Below are 24,002 nucleotides of genomic sequence, written 5' to 3'. Positions count from 1 at the left end.
CCAGCTTGTAAGATTAGCTTAAGATTACGAGCCCAGTCTACAAAGTTTCTTCCATCATCTTTCAACTTAGCTTTCTCTAGGAACGTATTAAAATTCAGGATGACTGTCGCGTGAGCCATGATCTACAACACAAATATATTCAAAGTGGACTTAGACTATGTTCAAGATAATTAGAGTTTAACTTAATCAAATTATTCGCTAAACTCCCACTCAAAAAGTACATCTCTCTAGTCATTTGAGTGGTTCATGATCCACTTAGACTAGCTCAAGTCCGATCATCACGTGAGTTGAGTATAGTTTCAGTGGTAAGCATCCCTATGCTAATCATATCATCTATATGATTCATGATCGACCTTTCGGTCTCATGTGTTCCGAGGCCATGTCTGCACATGCTAGGCTCGTCAAGCTTAACCCGGGTGTTCCGCGTGCGCAACTGTTTTGCACCCGTTGTATGTGAACGTTGAGTCTATCACACCCGATCATCACGTGGTGTCTCGAAACGACGAACTGTAGCAACGGTGCACAGTCGGGGAGAACACAATTTCGTCTTGAAATTTTAGTGAGAGATCACCTCATAATGCTACCGTCGTTCTAAGCAAAATAAGGTGCATAAAAGGATTAACATCACATGCAATTCATAAGTGACATGATATGGCCATCATCACGTGCTTCTTGATCTTCATCACCAAAGCACCGGCACGATCTTCTTGTCACCGGCGCCACGCCATGATCTCCATCAACGTGTTGCCATCGGGGTTGTCGTGCTACTCATGCTATTACTACTAAAGCTACATCCTAGCAAAATAGTAAACGCATCTGCAAGCACACACGTTAGTATAAAGACAACCCTATGGCTCCTGCCGGTTGCCGTACCATCGACGTGCAAGTCGATATTTCTATTACAACATGATCATCTCATACATCCAATATATCACATCACATTGTTGGCCATATCACATCACAAGCATACCCTGCAAAAACAAGTTAGACGTCCTCTAATTTTGTTGTTGCATGTTTTACGTGGTGACCAAGGGTATCTAGTAGGATCGCATCTTACTTACGCAAACACCACAACGGAGATATATGAGTTTCTATTTAACCTCATCCAAGGACCTCCTCGGTCAAATCCGATTCAACTAAAGTTGGAGAAACCGACACTTGCCAGTCATCTTTGAGCAACGGGGTTACTCATAACGATGAAACCAGTCTCTCGTAAGCGTACGAGTAATGTCGGTCCAAGTCGCTTCAATCCAACAATACCGCGGAATCAAGAAAAGACTAAGGAGGGAAGCAAAACGCACATCACCGCCCACAAAAACTTTTGTGTTCTACTCGAGAAGACATCTACGCATGAACCTAGCTCATGATGCCACTGTTGGGGAACGTCGCATGGGAAACAAAATTTTCCTACGCGCACGAAGACCTATCATGGTGATGTCCATCTACGAGAGGGGATGAGTGATCTACGTACCCTTGTAGATCGTACAGCAGAAGCGTTAGTGAACGCGGTTGATGTAGTGGAACGTCCTCACGTCCCTCGATCCGCCCCGCGAACAATCCCACGATCAGTCCCACAATCTAATACCGAACGGACGGCACCTCCGGGTTCAGCACACGTACAGCTCGACGATGATCTCGGCCTTCTTGATCCAGCAAGAGAGACGGAGAGGTAGAAGAGTTCTCCGGCAGCGTGACGGCGCTCCGGAGGTTGGTGATGACCTTGTCTCAGCAGGGCTCCGCCTGAGCTCCGCAGAAACGCGATCTAGAGGAAAAACCGGGGAGGTATGTGGTCGGGCTGCCGTGGGAAAGTCGTCTCAAATCAGCCCCAATACCTCCGTATATATAGGTGGGAGGGAGGGGACCTTGCCTTGGGGCTCAAGGAGCCCCAAGGGGGTCGGCCGAGCCAAGGGGGGAAGGCTCCCCCCCCCAAACCGAGTTGGACTTGGTTTGGTGGGTGGGAGTCCTTCCCTTCCTTCCCACCTCCCTTTTTTTCTCTTTGATTTTTATCTCTATGGCGCATAGGGACCTTTTGGGCTGTCCCACCAGCCCACTAAGGGCTGGTGCGCCACCCTTATGGCCTATGGGCTTCCCCGGGGTGGGTTGCCCCCCCCCCCCCCCCGATGAACTTCCGGAACCCATTCGTCATTCCCGGTACATTCCCGGTAACTCCGAAAACCTTCCGGTAATCAAATGAGGTCATCCTATATATCAATCTTCGCTTCTGGACCATTCCGGAAACCCTCGTGACGTCCGTGATCTCATCCGGGACTCCGAACAACATTAGGTAACCAACCATATAACTCAAATACGCATAAAACAACGTCGAACCTTAAGTGTGCAGACCCTGCGGGTTCGAGAACTATGTAGACATGACCCGAGAGACTCCTCGGTCAATATCCAATAGCGGGACCTGGATGCCCATATTGGATCCTACATATTCTACGAAGATCTTATCGATTGAACCTCAGTGCCAAGGATTCATATAATCCCGTATGTCATTCCCTTTGTCCTTCGGTATGTTACTTGCCCGAGATTTGATCGTCAGTATCCGCATACCTATTTCAATCTCGTTTTACCGGCAAGTCACTTTACTCGTTCCATAATACAAGATCCCGCAACTTACACTAAGTTACATTGCTTGCAAGGCTTGTGTGTGATGTTGTATTACCGAGTGGGCCCCGAGATACCTCTCCGTCACACGGAGTGACAAATCCCAGTCTTGATCCATACTAACTCAACTAACACCTTCGAAGATACCTGTAGAGCATCTTTATAGTCACCCAGTTACGTTGCGACGTTTGATACACACAAAGTATTCCTCCGGTGTCAGTGAGTTATATGATCTCATGGTCATAGGAATAAATACTTGACACGCAGAAAACAGTAGCAATAAAATGACACGATCAACATGCTACGTCTATTAGTTTGGGTCTAGTCCATCACGTGATTCTCCTAATGACGTGATCCAGTTATCAAGCAACAACACCTTGTTCATAATCAGAAGACACTGACTATCTTTGATCAACTGGCTAGCCAACTAGAGGCTTGCTAGGGACGGTGTTTTGTCTATGTATCCACACATGTAAATGAGTCTTCATTCAATACAATTATAGCATGGATAATAAACGGTTATCTTGATACAGGAATTATAATAACTACATTTATTATTGCCTCTAGGGCATAATTCCAACAAAAACTTCAAACTTGTTGACATTGAAGAGTTTGTTTGGAAAGAGATGACTACTAGGAATGATAAGATGTTTATGCAATTCTACTCAACAGTTCATTTCTATGCAGATGGCACAATGTTCTGGATGACTGATGGTCACAGATATGATGCCACAATTGAAGAATGGACTACTGTCATTGGTGCTCCAAACTCAAGAGAATAGGACTTGCATGTGTATTCAGATCCTAAGATGAATCACAACTCCATGGCCAACATGTACAAGCTAGTGCCCAATGACCATCTGTCGAAGCCTTCGTCGATTCTCTCTTGTCTACTCCATCTTCAGCTACCGGAGGAGATCGTGCCCAGAGAGACGCTTAGATTGGACCTTTGAACTTTTTGATACTTGTTGCGAAAGGGGGAGAAGTGTATAGATCAATAGGGCTTCGAGAGTGAGAGCTTTTGACTTTATTTGCTCTGATTTGGTTTTCAAAAGTTTATTTGGTTTTTTGGATGACTTTATCCGTCTAGATGTGTGTGCTACCAAGTTATTACTTTTGAGCTATCTACATGATGATCATTCACTTGCTTGTTTGGTGCTATGTGCATTGCTATTCTTTCATATCATTTGTGCACACCACCAAGTTGTATGTGACATGGAAGAGTGACCCATAATCCTAATCGATTGTGCATTTGCATTCAAACACAAATTTAAAATAATGCATAAATTTAGGGCAGCTCTTGATTTTCACATACCTCTCAATGCGTTGATGCTAATAATTGACTATATCTTTTGTGGAAGCTATGATCTATATGTTGTCATCAATTACCAAAAAAGGGGATATTGAAATCACAATTGCTCCCTAAGGTGGTTTTGGTAATTAATCACAACATATGCATCATTGGACTAATGAATTTATTCAAGTACATTTCAGAAAAGTTGAAAGATGCTTTGTCTATAGGATTGTGTGGAGATGCCCATTTGATGCAAGGAAGGAAGAGGATTGGCTAAATCTTCAAGCAAGAAGACTGTTCATTTTATACTTTGTGAGAAATCACTTTGAGTCCATAGCAAAGCTAATACTATTAAAAGGGGATGAGGTATTATGATGAATTGGTTGCTCAAGTGCTTAGAGATAGCCACCAAAAATACCCAATCATTTTGCCACAAAATATATCAGTCCCAAGCACATATGCAAAATCGGTGCCACCAACATTTCCTACTCGGCTATACCCATTTTACACTTAGACATATCCTATGCCAAACCCACCATCTCGGAACAACCAACATTTCTATCGATGCCATAGAGATTGGGTGACCAACATTCTGTTGAGATAATTTCAAGTTTCGGAATTTTTGAGTTTGAAGTCGGTGTCATCGAGTTTGGAAACAAGTCTAGGTCATCATACGAGTACCACCAAGATTCCTATACCGGTCTCACCGAGAATTCAAAACTTGCCATATTTGGTGCAACTTGGTACAACTGAGATTCTTTTCGGTGTCACCGAGTTGGGCAATAATGTTGTAACGATTGCATTTTAGGGGATGCCTATATATACCCCTCCACCTACCTCTCATTATTAGAGGAAGCACTCTCAATACACTTACACTTGCCAGATCCATTTTTCTGAGAGAGAGCCACCTACTCATGTCTTGAGATCAAGAGATTCCATTCCAACCATTTGAACCTTGATTTCTAGCATCCCCAAGTTGCTTTCCACAAGATCAATCTCTCCTACCCATGCCAAATATAAGAGAGATTGATTGAGTGTTGAGGAGACTATCTTTTGAAGCACAAGAGCAAGGAGTTCATCGTTCTACCACAGTCATTACCTTTTGGAGGGTGGCGCCTCCTAGATTGGTTAGGTGTTGCTTGGGCGTCTCCTACTTCGTGTTGCGGAGTTGAACCAAGATGTTTGTAAGGGAAAGGAGATCGCGTACTTCGTGAAGATCTACCATGAGTGAGGCTAGTCCTCTGTGGACGGAAGCCGTGGTGGAATAGAAAAGGTCGCTTCTTCATGGACCCCTTGTGGGTGGAGCCCTCCGTGGACTCTCGCACCCATTACCCTCTATGTGTTTAAGTATCCACTAACATGGACGTACGATAGTGCCACCTATCGGAACCATGCCAAAAATTGTCGTGTCAACCTTTGCGTTTGATCTCCCTACCTTACTCTCTAGTTACACTTGCATGTTTTACTTTCCGCTGCAATACTATTAGATATGCATGTGTAGGGTGTACTTGACTAGTCATAGTTGCCAAAACTGACCCACACTAAAAATTGGGAAAAGGCTAAATTTTTATCTTGTCAAGTAGTCTAATCACCCCCCCCCCCTCTAGACATACTTTCGATCCTACAAATACTGATGCATAACTTAGCATAGTTCTGATGTTAGTCTTGCTAGTACTTTCGATGAGTACTCACTGTTGCTTTGCTCCCCCTTTTTTTCCTTGATACGTTTACCACGACCATATGAAGAAGCCCAAGAGATGGCGTATCCCGCCGATGATGTCTACTACTCCGACGGTGCCTACTACTACGTGGAGAAAACTGACAACCAGGAGTAGTTCATGAGGTTCCCAAGCACGAGGCCTCGCCTCGTTCGATCTATGTATCTTTTGTGCTAGCCTTCTCTAAGGCTCTACCTTGTTTTATGTATGTACTCATATATATTTGCTTCCACTGACTCGTGTGTTTCTCGAGCTTATGTATTCGAACCCTCGAGGCCATTGGCTTGTAATATAAAGCTTGTATAACTTCTATTTGTGTCTAGAGCTGTGTTGTGATATATTCTTGTGGGTCCCTATTCTTGGTTGTAAGCATTTGCGTGTATGACTAGCGTATGATCAAAATCGGGGGCATCACAAGTTGGTATCAGAGACGACTACATGTAGGTAGCCCCCTTTCCAACTCCTTAGCTAAAGTTGAATCTAGTACTTGAAATAAAACTTCTACTAACATTGTTGTGTGGCTTTCGGGCCCACATCTCAATCAGGTGGTGTTAATATCTTTTACTCCTCTACTATACTCTGGGTTCTGATCTCTCTTCTCTTTCGGGTTAAAAGTTTTGCTAACTCTAACTCTAGGTTCTCATGACTACTTCCTCCCAGCGAGCACCTCATCCCATGTGATGAATTGATTCATCAGAAGACTCCAAAGATACTCTCTTATGTTCTATCGAGAACTTGTGCTCATCGCTTTTTGCGATTCCCTTCCACCGTCAACCCCTATGGACGATTGCATACAATTGTCGCTCATAGTTTCATTTTCTAGTTTCTCTTGTTATTACAAGGTACATTAAATTACCTTATTGGGGATTCATTCCTCCTTAGTTGTCATGGGTTTCGCGAGTCCTTCAAATTTCCATTTAATCTTCTGAAATCCTTAGTAGCCTATTTCTCTTGACCTTCATCACCTGCTTGCATTATGGTTAATTCCATATGTCTAACAACCATCATTAAAATCCTTTGTGATTTTCCTTTGATCTTATTGATTTTACGTGTGTGCGAATGCATGCAACTATCAGTTGTCCCTCTTAAATTACGTGTGTGGCTCAGATGTCTTTCCAAACATGAGCTCGTTCTCAACAAATCAACCTTGATTGATTGTCCATATAATTCTAATCAGCTTACTCATCCTTGACCAGAGCATTTGAATCTGATACATTGTTCTTGGAATAACAATTCCTTTGCGTTGAAGCATCGAATTATTCTAATGTTCTATAATCCAATGCCCTTGCATTCTCCCTTCCCCGGATTGGGTACTGATGCTCACATCAGGTCCCTTGTGGACCGCCAAACCCATTGTTGGGTTATTATCCGATGGCATCCTTTACATTCAAAAGTTCTTGTGATATTCTTCCCCTGATACATGATGCCATTGGTAAATTGTGTCTTCTCCCTCTGATAAGTTGTATCCTATGCTTTTTACAGACATGCTCTGTTGTCAAGCATGTGTTAATTACTCTTGAAAGTTGTGGTATATGTTCATAAGATGCCGCGATGGGTTGAACCTACGCCTTCCTAAATCTGTATGATCCCAAGAGTTTTCATGAGTCTTACTCTTCAGGTGTTTTGCCAGATAATCTTTCCAAGCTACAACTTCATCAAAGGCGAGGAGTAAATGGCAGGTGATACATTGATGAAGTGGTACTCGACCTTGAACCTTGTGTTCATGCCCATGGAAACGATGTATGTCTTATCATGGAAGCTTCTCGTAACAATAAAATTTTCTTGGTATGACTTGATCTGGTATTTGTGATCTTGTCCTTTAGAATCGTGGTTCCGACCATGATTGTTCTTCTTTGATCCCATTTTTAGGCTAGTTAAAGCACTTATCTTCTACAAATCAATACATCGGTCCAAGCTTTAATGTCGATCTACCTCCGAGTATTATCCCTGGTATCTGGAGAATATCATGGAGCTATATAACTTCTTATGAGCTCCTCATCAACTATGATTTTTAATTGATTATAGTTTCCTCGTGTGAGTGGTTGGACACTCAAGGACACCGATAACTGAATCGAGTATGCACTGCTATTCAACAACTCTTAGTAATCTTCTTTGCTTATGAGTTTGTACTCAATCATGTCATTCCAAGTTGTTAGGCTAAATCATCATCATCATGTTAGAGCTAGACCATGCTATCTTTGTCCTTCATCCTTGGAACACATTTGCAACTGGGCTTTAAGCTTACATCGAGCTTTCAACATCATGTTGGTTGTCTTGAAAGGCAATTTCAATTCTGAGCTAGCAATCTTATATGTGTTTCCGACAACATTTCGCTTCACGATTCCTTTGCTTCATGTGGTTGCTGAATGATTACATCTTCAAGAAACTTCTCGAAAAATGTGTTGTGGTCATCATCAGCATTCTGAGCTCTTCCAGGGTATCAATCGAATTCATGATGATAAATACCATCCTTGCCCCTCAATTATTTATGTTATCATCGACAACCTTATTGCCTTCCCTCAACACAAACTTGTTCATGTTTTGTGTTGCCCCTAAAGTTCCTTGCTATCCAGGTTATGTTATCTTCTACCTTTGAGTATCACCATATTTTATGTCAAGAGTGTTGTGAGTATTGGTTCACCTCTTAAGAATTATTGATATAGCTATACGTCTTGCCATCACCATTTAATTATTGATCTCCATGTTGTTTCTAACTGAAATACCGACAAGTAAACTATGATGTGTGATTCCAATACTTCTAGCAACCTTATTGCTTTGAAGTTAATAACTGATTATTCCATTCTTAGAGTGTTTGTTGTTGACTCGCCGTTTTAACATTGGTCGTGCTACTCAGTCTGTATTTCTAAGTGCATCCTTCAATCAATGTTTAATTGTTGATGTTTACTCGAGCATACGTCATTATATCTGTTTATCTGACAAATACTATCTCCTTGTTCTTTTTCATTTTTTAAATTCATCCCTATCGAAATCTTGAGGGATAGTTGTTGAGCCCATCGGCCACACCCTCAACTTCTCCATGGTTCATGATGAAGCTCTTGAAGGCATTATCCTTGTGCCTAGATCATGAAGAATGTGTTTGGCAAATGAAGTATTTTACCAAAGTTCACGTGCATACTTGCCGCCATGAATATGAGAAAGTTTTGTTTCGCTTCCTCTAGGGTCATCCCAAATCATTCACGCATGTGTGAGGTGTTATATGCTTTGAGGATTTTCTATCTTCACTTCATATAACTTCTCTGAGCACCCCAAGCCACTAATTGAATTTATCAAGGAAAATAAGTACCTTCATAAGAACTAATCCAGGCTTACACAAGGACCTTGATATCCTTGATGATGGTTCCCAAATCAGAACTCGATTGCATTTTGTTGTAAGAATTCCATGTGGGCATGAATTTCTTGACATTGTGTTAATGTGTCTTACAATACAACTCACGATTTAAGGCTTACTTCCGTATTTCATATCCCAAGGATCTTGCATCATCATCTCATCGGTTTCTATTGACCCCTTTTCTTCTCATGCCGCATGAGTCAGAGGTGTTCTGACACCAAACAGATATGAATCTTGGGCAGATATGATGGTTGGAACATTTCCTAGTAATTATAATTTTGGTCTGTATGTAACATGGTGCGCTAATGTCTTGTCTATCACACCTGATGGGAGGACCTATTTTTATAGTATCTTGTTCAGCAAGATTCGCCATTCTTCCATGAGGAAATTGTATGACTTATCTTATAAGTTATTGATGATGGATCCTTTGTGTACCCAAAGTCCGACCTTTACCTGATGACCATGTCGATGCTACCTCGAAGCACGAATGTGGTACGTAAAATGTCAACATGAACATTAGAATCGTAGTGCTAAATTGTTATTGATCAAATATCCAAACAGCATTGTATGGGTAAACATCATGATTCTCCTTGCCCTTTTACCTAAATGATTATCTACTTGATATCCTTTCATGGACACCATGCTCTGTATGCCTTGGGAAAGGTATGCTCTAATACTTGTGTGCGAACACATTTTCCTTTCCATTGGTCTGTTTGATATGATAATCACATTTTCCTTCCCATTGGTGTGTTCAACCTTTTCCCGTAATCTAACTTATCTGAGCAGTGGTAATTCCCTGCTTTAGTAAAAACCTCGGTGTACAACTGTGTTAGTAAGACCCTATTACTATTGTGGATAACATTTCGATAGTCGCCGATGGATGCAAAATTTTCCTATTAGTCCGTCTCGTTTCAACGAACAGGAAAATGGTTCTATTCGTCACTCACCCTTAGTACCGACGTTTTTGCCAACATAACTGACATGCTATCCTCTGGCATGTCTTAATTCCAAGACCGTGCAAGATGGCACCACTCTGCCTACTCTTGGCCCGCATGGTGGGCCCATAACCAACGGTTCCATAGGATCGAAACATGACTCTCTTGTACCTCTTTGACTCCAAAGTATCCTTTGCACTTGGCTTCGTGTGAAATTCCCGAGCCAATGTCCAATGGGACGATCTATTCTTGTATCAGATGCAATATTTATTTTTGTTGCTCTAAATCCCCTTTCATCTCTGTTTAAGCATCAAACGATTACCTAACTGTTTGAAACCTTGGTACCATCGCATGTTACTTTCAATGAATTCCACGAGTTACAACTTGACGAATAATTCATCTCCTCTTCCTTGAGTTCGCCGTCAGATGCCCAACTTTGTGTAGGTACCTTATTCCAAAGTTTTCCCTATTATCGCATTCGTAGGACGACGAAGAGCCCGAAGGAAGGGTGACGACTCCGTCAGGTTGACCTTAATCAGGCTAATGAATACATCAACAAGAAGGACCAACCCCGTCAATGAGAGCAATGAAGACAAGAAGACTCGTTAGAATTTCGTAACCAAATGCTTCCCCCTTACCTCTACCTCTTAATTCTCGGGACGATAATTTCTTTTAGTGGTGGAGAGTTGTGATACCCCGGTAGTTAAGCTACAATAATCACAAACTAATGGTGCCATGTCATCAAGATTAACTAAACCAAATTGCTACTTGTTAAAAATCAAAGCCAATTTCAAATTTAAGAATAAAGTCAAATTATTATTTCTTCAAACATAAAACCAAAATGTTTCTAATATTGCAAATAATCCATAGATAATTATGATGGAGATACCAACATTTTGTAAAGCATACAACTGCCCAAGATAAATAAAATAGAAGCCAAACAATAAATTAAATGCCCTTTAAATTATGGAAAATCCAAGACATTTCAATTTACTCCTAAAATTTGTATGGCATGGCCTAAAAATGCAATACTAATTTTAGGTCAAGTTTTATATTGTATAAAACTAGTTGCCTTTGAAATAAAATACAAAACAAAATAAAATAAATATAAGAAAAGGTAAAAAATAAAATAAAAAGAATAAATGGAAAAAGTCCCTCCTCCCAGTGGGCCTCGACCCACATAGCCGCGAGGCCAACAGGCCGGACGAGCAACTCCCGAGCTGGCCCATCTACCTCCCCCTCTCTCGTGGCCTATGTAAAGACCCCTCCCCAACCCTAGTTGGTTTCCCTCCCACTCCCCACTCCCTCTCCCCTCCTTCCCCACAGCCCGGCAGCGCCGCCCCTATAGCTCGCCTCTCCGGCCATCGGTCGGCGCCATCTCGCTGAACCCTGGCGCCGACGCCCCTCCCTTACTGTGCCTCTTTCGACCCGACACCCTCTCGTGCCGTTGTGGCGTCGTCCCGCGCCGCCCTGCACCGGACCTCCTCACCTGCTCCCTGCGCGGCTCCCTCGCGCCTCGCCGGTGCACACTAGCCACGGGGGTGAGTTCCCCGTCTTCCCTTCCTCACCACCCCTCCCCTCCCGGTCCGGCGTCGTGCCACCGCGCGCCCCTCACTCCTCCAGCGAGCCCTCCCCTACATCACCCTATCCCATCGATGCCAACGCCGCTTCCACTACGCGCGCCCACAGCCGCGCCAAGCCCCAAGCTCGGGCCGCCCGCTCAGCCGGTCGCTGCCTCCCCCCACCGCCCCACTGCAGCCCCTACTTCCGCCCATCGTTGCGAGACCGCGTCGCCGCCACAGCCACCACCGCCGCGCGTGTCGTCCTCTCGTCGTGCGCGCAACCGGCCCCAACCCTTGTTAATTCAGGGCTAACCCCCCACTCGGGTTAATCCCCCCCACACACACACTATGTCACTAAGGCGTGCCCCTTAAACGTTATACAAAATAAAAATAAAAATAATAATCAAATAATAATTAAATATTTACAAATTTTAGTTAAGTAATTATTTAATTATTTAATTAGTAAGTAATTATTCAACCTAATTAAATTCTGATAAATCTACATAATTAATTAGGTTAACTAAACCTAATTTATTTAATTATTTAGGAGTCAATGACATATAGGACCCACTAGTCATTTGACGAGTCAACACGACTATTGAGTGCTGATGTCAGTATGACATCATGCTGATATCATAATTACATTTCTTAATTAAAATAATTCTATTTAATTTCAGAATAATTGTAGAACTTTGAAAATTAATATAAAATAATATGTAACTCAGATGAAAATGTTTTATACATGAAAGTTGATTAGAAGACGAGAGGAATCCGGATGCGCTGTCCGTTCGTTTGTCACATGTCCCTAGCATAGCAAACATGGAACTTTTCCATCGTTTTCTCCTGTCTCGTAGTAGCGTAAGATCCGAGAAATATCGTCACATATTTTCCCGATTTGTCCAAGACATGTAGTATTGCGTTAGCTTATGCCTTGCACTGCATGTAGTCATGTCATGCATCGTGATGCACCTGTTTGTTGGTATTTATTGTTTCTTCCCCCTCTTCTCTCTAGTAGACACCGACGCTGATGCTGCTGCGGGGTACGACTACCCTCCTGACGACCAGCCTTTTGCAGCACAGCAACAACGCAAGCAACCCCCCTTGATCATGCCTATATCGCCCATTCTTTCTCCCTCATGCTTGCATTAGATTTTGCTACTGTTATAGATAGCTCCTATTCTGATGCATAGCATGTTTTTGATACACTGCTATTATACTCTACTATACATTAAATGCTTAGTATAGGTGGCTCAGTAATCCCCATTGACCCCTTAGTCACAGTTGCCACCCCCCCCCCTTTTATCATCAAAGTCTCAATCTACTGACCGACGAGCCAAGACCGGTCACATCACTTACACCCCCTTGTTGTACGACACTACAGACCTACTATCGAGTACCGAGGGTGACCTCTCTTTACGTACTCCTGATGTTAGCTCTGTAATGCAGTTGACCAGTGAGGATTTACGGAGGGTGGTTCCTCCTTCACCACCTCCGGTAACGGCTCTATCGTACAACTCCTCAAGCGTGGACCATCAAGGGTGATTCCTCCCTGGTCACCTTGACGATTACAGTGTCCGGAATCCATTGAGGGTGATATCTCGGATCCCTTTGATGTTACAGCCACACAGTTACGTGACCTTACTACTCGGAACTTGATGAGGTGTGTTGCGGGTGCATTCCCGCGTGGATGTGACGAGGCGTGGCCGGACATTCTTGGCCCTTGCCACACATCCTCAAGACAGGGCGACAGGACCACATATCATGGATTGTTGATCTCCGCCGTAGTGTTAATTAAAATGCTAATGGTATTTGGGTATTCAATCTTAGTTGGTCGTAGACCTTTTCACACCAACCTTCATGTGGGATAAGTTATGGGTACTTGACGTCGTGGTATCAGCCGAAGCTCTTCATACGTCAGCAATGGAACGGCGCGCGCCCGAGTAGAGCGCGTAAGCATCGTTCTTGTATAAGAGGTGCCAGGACTAACCTTGATCGCCCTCGCATCATGCAGGAGTGCAAAGGGTGATGGGCCCATGACCCCTGCGCACTTAGGATTTAGACCGATGGGCTGGCCTCTGTGTTGAGCCTAGGTAGGGCTGCGACATGTTGATGTTCCGAGGCCGGTCATCGTCCAGGAAAGTGTGTCGAGCCAAAGTTTATCAAGCGTGTTGGGTAATTTGGTGCACCCATGCATGGATGAAAATTAACCATTCGAATAATCATGTCCACGATTACAGGACGACTTGGAATTGTATCCCGATCTAATACAACTAGAATTGTTACTTAACTAGAATGGTTTGGCTCTCAGATTGCTTTCTCGCAAGGAGTCAAGGAAGAATCTTGGGGCGTGGCTTATTTAAATTTGTTGCAACAATATGACTATATAATTTGTGATATTGCTCTACTCTCTTCTAGTGATGCAAGACACTGAAGATGCTAGCCTTCAATAGGACTAGTCCCTTCTCTCCATTCTCGCATTGATGCACTCAGTCCAGATATAACCACATTCCTTTGACACTAATGCATAACTTAGCATAGTTCTGATGTCAGTCTTGGGAGTACTTTGGATGAGTACTCACTGTTGCTTTTCTCCCCCTTTTTTTCCTTGATACGTTTGCCGGGACCAGATGATGAAGCCCAGAAGATGGTGCATCCCGCCAATGACGCCTACTACCCCGACGGTGTCTACTACTATGTGGAGATCACTGACGACTAGGACTAGTTCAGGAGATTCCCACGCAGGAGGCCTCTCCTAGTTCGATCTATGTATCTTTTGTGCTAGCCTTCTCTAAGGCTTTACCTTGTTTTATGTTTGTTCTCGGATATATTTTCTTCCGTTGACTCATGTGTTTTTACTCTAGCTGGTGTACTTTCTCTTCTTTCCCGACACCTTCATTCTGGCCAGTTCTTCTATTTCAAGTGGATCGAACTCTACTTTTTCTGCTAGGAAGTCTCCCATGTGTTTATGGCTTTCCTTCGTGCAATCCTCTGAAAAATGTCCTTCTTCTCCACATGAGTAACATGCATTGGAGAAAAATCTGGTTAGGCCTTGTCCTTCAGGGTCTTAAATATTTTCCTTCATCACATGTCCTTCTAAAATCTTCTTCTTGAGCGTTTCCTTCATTGCTTCTTTCTGCTGCTTGACAACTTTTTGCACCCTGGGGTAAATGTGACACTGAGCTCGGTAGTGGGTGGTTCCTTCACACAAGAAACAGGTCACCTGACTAGTTGGGCATTCCTCCGCTGGGTGATTCTCTTCACAATGAGAGCATCCTTCCTTGTGTTCTTCCTAGGTGTGTCCCATTTCTCCACAGATCTTGCATGCACAAGGCTTCTTCATCGGGTTATCATAACACTTTTCAATCAGATGGGATTTTAACAGGGTCTTCTTGAATTCGTCCCAGGTTTCTGCTCCACTAAATCCTTGTATGGCATGATGCATTTTCAACCAGATAGCAGCACCTTGGGTAAAGTACTGAAGAGCGTGGGCCACTTCATACTTCCTTAAAATCAAATTGCTCCTGAAGTGATTCTCCATGTTTTGAATCCATATTTCAACTTCCAGCTGGGTCATTGGTCTAGAGATTACAAGTCCAGCTTCGTACGCCATCTATTGGTTCCAAGGTTTTTGAGGATGAGATGCGTAAGATATAGAGAGGGAAAAGATATAAACAAAAGACACAGAAGTATCTAAAATCAAATCCACACATTCATAAAGTTCAACCAATAATATAGTATCGCCACCCACATAAGGTTGGTATGGTCGATCACATAATACGCAATAATGTTCATCTTTATTTCTCCCATGGTGGGGCTACTACTACTAAGCTAGCTCATATCATGTCTTCATCAATAGTGGGCTTCTTCTGGTCAGGTTTGATCTTCTCAAGTTCTTCTGCCAGATATTCCGTGTTGACGCAGAGTTTCCGATGTCGTCCTTGTAGTTCCAGGAGTTGGTTCTTGAGTTTCTGGATTTCAACATCACCTGCATGTGCCATGGCTTGACTATTCTTCAAGTCTTGACGAAGCTTCTGAATCTCGGGATCGTGTTTCTTCACATTGGCTACCTTCAGTTTCCCGGTCTTGACACTCTCACGGAGTGCGTTATTCTCAAAAAATTCTGAGAGAAGGTCCATCTGAAGGTTCTTGATATAATGTTCCAGTTCTTGATTATACACCAATACAGTTGAAAACTTCACCTTCTGCTCGTCTGTCAGGATGATGTGTGCCCCCTCAGGCTTCTGTCATCCAAGCCTTCCAAAGTAGTGAGCACCCAACTCGACACGATGATGATAGCTCACACGTGCGATAGCATCATGAACAATAGTGTTCATGCCCATATCACATTCATGGGCCAAAGTGTCGTAGTTGATGTCTTCAGTCTTGGCGTCTTCTTTACGTCCAAAAACTTTAGCTCTCACACCCCAAAATCCAGACTTCCTCTTAGTCACCATGATCTCAGGTATCGGAAACTTCATCATCTGTACCAGCTCCATGAGAAATGGGCCTCCGAGAACATATTCGTAGTGCTCTCTTTCATTCAGAGTGTAGCTCTCCATCTATAGTTTGGAATAGGGAAGGTTCAGTAAAAGAATTAAGAGGTACGAGAGTAGTGAAAACAAAGTTGTTACTATCAAGGTCTTCCTATTTCTAAGCCATTTCCTAGGGTCACGTCCTATAGTCAACATGTGCTCTGATACCATATCTGTAGCGACCCGACTCAAAAAGAGTCAAGCCTCTATGTATCTGTGCCATCCCTGGATCAGTATGCTGGCACACACAGTACATCAATGTATATATCAAAGTGCAATCACATGTAAATAACGTTAAATTGATATAAACCTCAAAAATCTTAGTGGAAGCAGTCAAAGGGAGTGGAGTCCCAATAAACACCAACGGCAGGTTGAGTGCAGACCGTAACCCTGAATCGTACTCTTACTCGTCATAGTAATATCTGCAACATAAGATGTTGCAGCCGTGTAGGTCAACATATTGAATATGTCGGCAAGTCACAAATAGAGGTGTGAAAATATCATCTATGCTATATGCATATATGGCAGGTGGGGTTGTAGTTTAAGTTTTACGTAAAGCAAATTTTTCCTACAACAAGAGAGAGGTAAAAGCAAAATTTACTACATTCTTGGTTGTTAATGAGAAAGGTTCCACCAACCATTTCTCATACCCAAGTTATCAATATTACCCACATCAAATATATTTAATGGTGTTGAGAATTCCTGATAGTTTCAGTTCATTTGGCTCAAGTTGTCCATGACCGTGGACACGGCTAATCGATTAGGTTTGAGTACTCTGTAGAGTTTTGCACATGTTCCCCACAAGATTTGATCGCCTCTGTTGGAGTCCTCGCACTTCAGGGTGTTTGAGAACCGGATGATCAAAACATGGTCTTCCAAAGGGTTCCTCTGAGCCACTGTCGGTGCCCATCCAATCCTACCGTTCTTCTACATCTCGTAGCACCGCCCGTCCAGAGTCACCACGATGTCCAACCAAGCCAGAGCCCATAATGACTTGTGTTTGTGTAGGTAAGCATCGCGTCTTGAATTATCCATCCATCTCTTCGTGCCTGGGTGAAGCTTTCCGCAAGATGTCATGGCGCATCCCCATGCATCACGGGTCATTGATGACCCACAAGTTTAGGGGATCTATCGTAGTCATTTCGATAAGTAAGATTGTCGAACCCAACGGGGAGCAGAAGAAACTCACAAGTGGTTTTAAGCAAGGTATTCTCTGCAAGCACTGAAATTATCGGTAACAGATAGTTGTGTGATAAGATGATTCGTAGCGAGTAGCAAGTAACAATAGCAACAAAGGTGCAGCAAGATGGCCCAATCCCTTTTGTAGCAAGGGACAAGCCTCGACAAACTCTTATATGAGGTAAAGCGCTCCCGAGGACTGATGACCCACAAGTATAGGGGATCAATCGTAGTCCTTTCGATAAGTAAGAGTGTCGAACCTAACGAGGAGCAGAAGGATCTGACAAGTGGTTTTCAGCAAGGAAATATCTCCAAGCACTGAAATTGTCGGTAACAAGTGATTGTGTGGTGAGATGATTCGTAGCAAGCAACAACGGTGCAGCAAAGTGGCCCAATCCCTTTTGTAGCAAGGGAAAGCCGGGACAAAGTCTTATAGGAGGAAAAACGCTCCCGAGGACACATGGGAATTTCTGTCATGCTAGTTTCATCATGTTTATATGATTCACATTCGTTACTTTGATAGTTTGATATGTGGGTGGACCGGCGCTTGGGTACTGCCCTTACTTGGACAAGCATCCCACTTATGATTAACCCCTCTCGCAAGCACCCGCAACTACGAAAGAAGAATTAAGACAAAGTCTAACCATAGCATTAAACTAGTGGATCCAAATCAGCCCCTTACGAAGCAACACATAAACTAGGGTTTAAGCTTCTGTCATTCTAGCAACCAATCATCTACTTACTACTTCCCAATGCCTTCCTCTAGGCCCAAATAATGGTGAAGTGTTATGTAGTCGATGTTCACATAACACCACTAGAGGAAAAACAACATACAACATACCAAATTACCGAACGAATACCAAATTCACATGACTACTATTAGCATGACTTATCCCATGTCCTTAGGAACAAAACTAACTACTCACACAGCATAATCATATTCATGACCACAGAGGTAATGAGTAGCATCAAGGATCTGAACATAAACTCTTCCAACAAATAATCCAACTAGCATCAACTACAAAGAGTAATCAACGCTACTAGCAACCTTACTAGTACCAATCGGAGTCGCGAGACTGAGATTGGTTACAAGTGATCAACTAGGGTTTGGAGATGAGATGGTGCTGATGAAGATGTTGATGGTGACGAGTCCCCTCCGATGAGAGGAGTGTTGGTGATGATGATGGCGACGATTTCCCCCTCCGGGAGGGAAGTTTCCCCGGCAGGATCGTCCTGCCGGAGCTCTAGATTGGTTCTGCTCAAGTTCCGCCTCGTGGCATCGGCGAATCCACGAAAAAGCTCCTCCCTGATTTTTTCCTGGACGAAACCCGTCATATAGAAAAAGAGGTGGGCCAGTGGGCTGCCCATAAGCCCCCATGGCGCGGCCTGGGGGGTGGCTGCGCCGTGCAGGCTTGTGGGCACCCCTGGTGCCCCTCTGGCTCTTCTTCGGCCCAGTATTTTTGATAAATCGGGAAAAACAAATCCTCGTTGAGTTTTACGGCATTTGGAGTTGCGCAGAATAGGTATGTCCACTTTGCTCCACTTTCAGGCCAGAATTCCAGTTGCCGGCATTCTCCCTCTTCATATAAACCTTGCAAAATAAGAGAGAAAAGGCATAAGAATTGTACCGTGAAGTGAAATAACAGCCAAAGAAGCGATAAATATCAACATGAAAACATGATGCAAAATGGACGTATCAAGGACAGATGGGAATTTCTGTCAAGCTAGTTTTAAGCATGTTCATATGATTCGCGTTCGCTACTTTGATAGTTTGATATGTGGGTGGACCGGTGCTTGGGTGCTGCCCTTACTTGGACAAACATCCCACTTATGATTAACTCCTCTCGCAAGCATCCGCAACTATGAAAGAAGAATTAAGACAAAGGCTAACCATAGCATTAAACTAGTGGATCCAAATCAGCCCCTTACGAAGCAACGCATAAACTAGGGTTTAAGCTTCTATCACTCTAGCAACCCATTGCTACTGCAACAAAAGACCTTCCAACGGCGCCAAAAATAGGTGTGTTGACGGTGCCAGGAATCCTTCTGCTACGGCTACGCCTTAAGGGACTTCCTAGTCAAATATGCAAAGGATTTCCCCCGTGGCCTTGGAGCCTTGCGTTGGTGTTCCCTCGAAATGGAAAGGGTGATGTAGCTCAGTGACGTCAGCTGTGCTTCCCTGGCAATGGCTCTAGAAAAGGGTTGATGCTGCAATCTCTGGTGTTAGCTAGACGAATGCTTATAACAACTAACCTTCTCCTGCAACGGCACCAGAAGAATGGTGAGAGCACTCCCCGGCAATGAAACTGGAAGAATGTTGTTGATGGCCCACCAGCACGTGGGTTCGCAACAGTTTTCGAGGGTAGAGTATTCGACCCAATTTGTTGGTTTGCACGACGGGAGGTGAGAGTATACTCTCAAGTATTAGCAGCTGAATTTGTCAGATTCAACCACACCTGAAAGATTAGTATCTGCAAGCACAGTAGTAACAACAAAGTAACGAGTAACTGCAGTGTAACGAGCAATAGCAGCGGCAAGGAACAGCAGTAGTGACAGCAATAGCAAGTAGCAACAGTAGCAAGCGACAGTAGTAGCAACAGTAGTAGTAGCAGCAGCAGAGCAAAACAAGTGACAGCAGTAGCAACAGTAGTAGCAGCAGAGCAAGACAAGTAACAGCAGTAGCAACAGTAGTAGCAGCAGAGCAAGACAAGTAACAGCAGTAGTAGGACAAACTCGTAGGCAATGGGTCGGTGATTTGTTTGGATGATATTCACCATGCAACAGCTATAACACGGAGAGATATGTGGCTAGCTCCCGTTCGTCAATGTGATGTAGGCATGCATTCCGTGTGTCGTCATACGTGCTTAGGGAAAAGAACTTGCATGACATCTATTGTCCATCCCTCCCGTGGCAGCGGGGTCCAAAAGGAAACTACGGGATATTAAGGTTCTCCTTTTAATAAAGAACCGGACCAACGCATTAGCACTTGGTGAACACATGAACTCCTCAAACTATGATCATCACCGGGAGTGGTTCCGGTTATTGTCACTCCGGGGTTGCCGGATCATAACACATAGTAGGTAACTACAACTTGCAAGATCGGATCTAAAACACACATATATTGGTGACAACATAATAATTTCAGATCTAAAATCATGGCACTCGGGCCCTAGTGACAAGCATTAAGCAAGGCAAAGTAGTAGCAGCATCAAATCTCAGAACATAGTGGATACTAGGGATCAATCCCCATCAAAACTAACTCGATTACATGATAGATCTCATCCTACTCATCACCGCCGAGCGAGCCTACGAATAGATTACTCACGAACGACGAAGAGCTTCATGGAATTGGAGAGGGAAGAAGGTTGATGATGACGATGGCGACGATTTCTCCTCTCCGGAGCCCTAGACGGACTCCAGATGAAGAACAGGTGGTGGCGGCGCCTCCGTATCGAAAACGCGACAAAAACTTCTCTTTTTATTTTTTTCTGGGATGAAAGGCAACTTATAGAGCTGGAATTGGGGGCGGCAGGTCCCTGTGGGCCCCCCACAAGCGTGCCCACCGCCACCAGGGGGGTGGTGGCGGAGCAGGGGCTTGTGGCCCACTGGCCCACCCCCTGAGGTGGAACTTGGCGCAGATATTTTTGAAATTTTCCAAAACTACTCCCCATAAATTTTCAGGACGTTTGGAGAACTTTGATTTCTACACAAAAATAACACCAAGGCAATTCTGCTAAAAACAGCGTCAGTCCAGGTTAGTTCCATTCAAATCATGCAAATTATAGTCCAAAACAAGGGCAAAAGAGTTTGGAAAAGTAGATACGTTGGAGACGTATCAACTCCCCCAAGCTTAAAACCTTGCTTGTCCTCAAGCAACTCAGTTGACAAACTGAGAGAGAAAGAAAAACTTTGACAAACTCTGTTTGATCTTGTTGTTGCAACTACGTCTAACTCATAACCAGAATTTCAGCAAGATCACAAGTAAACCACATAAGCAGATGACACAAAGGTCTCACGGTAAACTAATATCAATGGCATAATCAGCTAACGAGCAAATAATAATGAGTTTCAAATACCAACACTTCAATCAGAACAAGCATGAAGCAATATGAATAGGTGGTATCTCGCTAGCTCTTTCTGAGACCGCAAAACATAAATGCAGAGCACTTTCAAAGATCAAAGGCTGACTAAACATTGTAATTCATAGCAACGAAGATCCAGTCATAGTCATACTCAATATCAATCAAAAGCGAAGCATAAAAATGGTAGAGGTGCTCTCTAATTGGTCTTATATAAGAGGAGGATGACTCGACAGGAAAATAAATAGACAGGCCCTTCGCAGAGGGAAGCATTGATTTGGAGAGGTGCCAGAGCTCAAGCTTTGAAAACAGAGATAATAATTTTGGGTGGCATGCTTTCATTGTCAACGCAATGACCAAGAGTTCTCAATATCTTCCATGATACTCATGCTATAGGCGGTTCCCAAACAGAAAAGTAAAGTTTTAACTCCCCCACCACCAATCAATCACACTCCACGGCTAGCCGAATCCTCGGGTACCGTCCATACTAACATCAATCCGGGGGAGTCTTGTTTTACAGTTATGTTTTCGATTTAAGCATGGAACTGGGCATCCCAAATACCGGCCCCTTTCTCGTGAAGGACTGTGAATAAACACATGTCGAGGATAACACTCCTAGCATGGAAGATACCAATAGCCCTATGTCACCACACGAGCGGTTCGGGCATGCAAAACAGATTTATTTCTTGAAGGTTTAGAGAATGGCACATGCAAATTTACTTGGAACGGTAGGTAGATACCGCAAATAGGTAGGTATGGTGTACTCTCATGGAAAAACTTTTGGGTTTGTGGAAGTGGATGCACAAGCAGTATTCCCACTTAGTACAAGTGAAGGCTAGCAAAAGATTGGGAAGCGACCAACTAGAGAGCGACAACAGTCATCAAGATGTAATGAGTTTGACTAACATTGAATGCAAGCATGAACAGGATATAAATCACCATGAATACGAACGTCATAGAGGCTATGTTGATTTTGTTTCAACTACATGCATGAAGATGTGCCAAGTCAAGCCACTTGAAACATTCAAAGGAGAATACCATCCTATCATACCACATCATAGTCATCTCAAAATCTATGTTGGCATTCAAGACAAACCATTATAAGCTCTCAGCTAAATAAGCATGGCATCAGAAACTATGATCTCTAAGTTGTCATTGCAAACATGGTTCTCTCACAACAAAGCTAAATCTGGGTCGACAAGCTAGTCATATTTACAAAAACAAAATAGATAGAGTTCATACCAGCTTTTCAGTCTCAGTCACTTCATCCTATATCATCATTGTTGCCTTTCATTTGCACGATCGAACGATGAAAACGATAATAAGCGCATTGGACTAAGCTGAATCTGCAGGCAAACACAAAGGAGAAGACAAAATAATATGGCTCTTCGAAAGCTAAACAGGTAAGCATGTAAGAACCACTAAGCATTGTAACCAATATCTTCTACCTTGACACAAAGAAAAAGAAAGCTATTTACACGGGAAAGCTCCCAACAAGAAAAAGAAGAAAGAAAAATCTTTTTGGGTTTTCTCAAAAGGACACAAAACAAGAAAACAAGAAAACAAAAATACACTAGCATGGATAATACAGTGGAAAAGTGTAAACACCGGCTAACAAGGTGAAAGCATAAGCATGAATGTAAAGTCGGTGAGAACACATACTCCCCCAAGCTTAGGCTTTTGGCCTAGCTTGGTCTACTCCCAAGGAGGGAAATAACCAGCTCCAAGATACTCTGGAGCAGACTGTGGATGCCACTGCTGTGCGAGCTCTTCTGGCTCGCACTGATAAACTGGCGTCTGGTACTCGACTGGCGGCTCGGGCACGGGCGCCTATGGTTGGGGCCAAGCCCCAATATGCGTAGATGTCCGCGGGCATAATAGTGTACCTGCCTGCATGAAGATCGAACAAAGAAGGAGCAGGCAAAGTAATAGTCTCTCGAGTACCCTGACTAAACACCAGGTTATAAATCATCCGTCTACTAGCATCTCTATCCAGAAAATCATGGCGAACCATGTTGTCATTATCCAGATATCTCTCAGGGAGAAGCATCTCTCCTTCCTCTCCCAATCTAATGGGTATCTCAAAGTGTCTGGCAAGACGGGGTGCATAGATACCTCCATAGACAACACCTTTAGAACGGTTCAGGTTCAACCGTTGAGCTACTATAGCGCCCAAGCTATAAGTCTTATCGTTAAAAAGGCCTTCGCGCAAAACTGCAAGGATTGGAGAACTAAGTGATCCAGCCTCCCCACGGCCAATCAAACATTTTCCCACAAATAGTGAGAAGTACCGAAGCACAGGAAAATGTATGCTAGCAATTCTAGCGCGAGACACTCCTCTCTCCTCTCCAACATCAATAGAACTAATGAAAACCTCCAAGTCCCGTGGACGAGGGTCGCGGATATCCCCAACATAAGGTAATTTGCATACATTGCAAAAGTCCTGCAACGTCATGCAATGGGGAACATCGTATATCATGATCTCAACCATGGGAGGATTCTTCCTCGGATAAAAGTTGAAGCTTTGAACAAAAATATTGGTGAGGAGGAGATATTGTGGGCACTTATCTTCAACGAACGTAGTAAGACCTGCGTTCCCCACCAAGTAATAAAAGTCTTTATAAAGTCTGGCGGCGCGCAAAAATTCATCACTTGGCCACTCGCACTCTCGAACTTCTGTGACTCGAGGGACTACGTACTTGGGGTGGTTCTTCTCATCCTCCCTGGGGTTACGGCTTGAAGAG

The sequence above is a fragment of the Hordeum vulgare genome, chromosome 6H (genome assembly GCF_904849725.1).
Source record: "Hordeum vulgare subsp. vulgare chromosome 6H, MorexV3_pseudomolecules_assembly, whole genome shotgun sequence".
Classification (NCBI taxonomy): domain Eukaryota; kingdom Viridiplantae; phylum Streptophyta; class Magnoliopsida; order Poales; family Poaceae; genus Hordeum; species Hordeum vulgare.
The sequence above is the reverse complement of the archived record's forward strand: the minus strand, read 5'-3'. Positions refer to the sequence as shown.